At 32.7% G+C, this 2965-nt stretch overlaps 1 non-coding gene across 1 annotated transcript; it reads left to right on the top strand.

The window, feature by feature from the left end:
* Positions 1-509: 509 nt before the first annotated feature.
* LOC112774965 (small nucleolar RNA R71) lies at positions 510-617 on the top strand. Its single transcript, XR_003189418.1, has one exon. It is a non-coding gene; the product is annotated as a small nucleolar RNA R71 (small nucleolar RNA).
* Positions 618-2965: the final 2348 nt, after the last annotated feature.

Genomic DNA, 2965 nt, shown 5'->3' with positions numbered 1-2965 from the left:
TTGCTATTGCTAAACCTGTTTCTTCCACCATTATTAAAGCCTTGTTGAGGCTTTTGATCCTTCCATGAGAAATTTGGATGATTTCTCCATGTTGAGTTATAGGTGTTTCCATAAGGTTCACCTAAGTAATTTACCTCTGCTATTGCAGGGTTCTCAGGATCATAAGCTTCTTCTTCAGAAGAAGCCTCTTGAGTACTGTTGGATGCAGCTTGCATTCCATGCAGACTCTGAGAGATCATATTGACTTGCTGAGTCAATATTTTATTCTGAGCCAATATGGCATTCAGAGTATCAACCTCAAGAACTCCCTTCTTCATAGGCGTCCCATTGCTCACAGGATTCCTTTCAGAAGTGTACATGAACTGGTTATTAGCAACCATGTCAATGAGTTCTTGAGCTTCTGCAGGCGTTTTCTTTAGGTGAATGGATCCACCTGCAGAAGTGTCCAGTGACATCTTTGATAGCTCAGATAAACCATCATAGAATATATCCAGGATGGTCCATTCTGAAAGCATGTCAGGAGGACACTTTTTGGTCAACTATTTGTATCTTTCCCAAGCTTCATAGAGAGATTCACCTTCTTTCTGTCTGAAGGTTTGAACATCAGCTCTAAGCTTGCTCAGCTTTTGAGGAGGAAAGTACTTGGCTAAGAAAGCCGTGACCAGCTTATCCCAAGAGTTCAGGCTGTCTTTGGGTTGAGAATCCAACCATAATCTAGCTCTGTCTCTTACAGCAAAAGGGAAAAGCATGAGCCTGTAGACTTCAGGATCTACTCCATTAGTCTTAACAGTATCACATATCTGCAAGAATTCAGTTAAGAACTGAAAAGAATCTTCAGATGGAAGTCCATGAAACTTGCAGTTCTGCTGCATCAGAGAAACTAATTGAGGTTTCAGCTCAAAGTTGTTTGCTCCAATGGCAGGAATGGAGATGCTTCTTCCATGTAAATTGGAATTAGGTGCAGTAAAGTCACCAAGCATCTTCATTACATTATTATTATTTTCGGCTGCCATCTCCTCTTCCTGTTCGAAAATTTCTGAAAGGTTATTTTTGGATTGTTGTATTTTAGCTTCTCTTAATTTTCTCTTCAGAGTCCTTTCAGGTTCTGGATCTGCTTCCACAAGAATGTTCTTATCCTTGCTCCTGCTCATATGACAAAGAAGAAGGCACAGAAAAATAATAATAATAATAGAGATCCTTTATACCACAGTATAGGGATCCCTTTGTGAGTGGAAGAAAAGAGGGGGAGACAAAGAGTGTGATGTAAAGGAAGAAACACAACTGTACGGATGGAAGAGATGTGAGATGAGATGTTAGGATATGAATGAATAAATAGAATAGGATGGGGGAGGGATAATTTTCGAAAATTATTTTGAAAAAGAGTTAGTGATTTTTGAAAAATGGTTTTTGAAAAATGTTAGAAATTTTCGAAAAATTTTTAAAATTTAAAAATAAAAATAATTAGTTAATAAAAAGAAATTTTTGAAAAAGAGGGGAGATATTTTCGAAAATTAGAGAGAGAGAGAGTTAGTTAGGTAGTTTTGAAAAAGTTAAGAAACAAACAAAAAGTTAGTTAGTTAGTTGAAACAAATTTTGAAAAGATAGGAAGTTAGGAGGTTAGGAAAGATATTTTGAAAAGATATTTTTGAAAAAGATAAGATGAGAAGATATTTTTGAAAAGATATGATAGAAATTAGTTTTTGAAAAAGATTTGATTTTTAAAATCTCAATTAATGACTTGATTCATAAGAAATCACAAGATATGATTCTAGAACTTAAAGTTTGAATCTTTCTTAACAAGCAAGTAGCAAACTTCAAATTTTTGAATCAAAACATTAATTGATTATGTTATTTTCGAAAATTTGGTATAAAAATAAGAAAAAGATTTTTGAAAAAGATTTTTAAAATTTTCGAAAATAACTAAGAAAAATGAAAAAGATTTGATTTTTGAAAAAGATTTTGAAAAAGATAAGATTTTCAAATTGAAAATTTGAATTGACTCATGAGAAACAACTTGATTTTAAAAACTTTTGAAAAAGTCAATTCAATGTTTGAATTTGATGAGAGAAAAAGGGAAAGATATTTTTTTTATTTTTGAATTTTTATGATGCAAGAGAAAAACACTAAAAAGATGCAATGCATGAAATTTTTGAATCAAAACAATGAATGCATGTATGAATGATATGAATGTCAAGATGAACACCAAGAACACTTTGAATGTCAAGATGAACATCAAGAACATATTTTGAAAAATTTTTAATGCAAAGAAAACATGCAAGACACCAAACTTAGAATTCTTTAATGCTTACGCACTAAGAATTCAAGAATGCATATGACAAACATGAAAAGACACAAAACAAAAAATCATCAAGATCAAACAAGAAGACTTACCAAGAACAACTTGAAGATCATGAAGAACACTATGAATGCATGATATTTTCGAAAAAATGCAAGATGCATATGCAAGTGACACCAAACTTATGATATGACTCAAGACTCAAACAAGAAACAGAAAATATTTTTGATTTTTATAATTTTCTAATTTTTTTGGATTTTTCGAAAATTATTTGAAAAAGAAAAATAAGGATTCCAAAATTTTTAATATGAATTCCAGGAATCTTGCATTCTTAGTCTAAAGCTTCAGTCCAGGAATTAGACATGGCTCACTAGCCAGCCAAGCTTTCAAAGAAAGCTCCAGTCCAAAACACTAGACATGGCCAATGGCCAGCCAAGCTTCAGCAGATACCTCTCATGCATACAACAGCAAATTTTATTGGCAACAACTAACTTGCTCTTGTGATGATGATTAGGAAGCCTCAGTCCAAAAGAATTTAGACATGGCTTTGCAGCCAGCCAGGCTTCACATGCTTCATGAAACACTAGAATTCATTCTTAAAAATTTTGAATAAAATTTTTGAAAACATTTTTAATTTTTTTCGAAAACCGATGAGAGATTTTTGAAAAT

This window comes from Arachis hypogaea, chromosome 18, assembly GCF_003086295.3.
Source record: "Arachis hypogaea cultivar Tifrunner chromosome 18, arahy.Tifrunner.gnm2.J5K5, whole genome shotgun sequence".
NCBI lineage: Eukaryota > Viridiplantae > Streptophyta > Magnoliopsida > Fabales > Fabaceae > Arachis > Arachis hypogaea.
The sequence above is the reverse complement of the archived record's forward strand: the minus strand, read 5'-3'. Positions and strand labels throughout refer to the sequence as shown.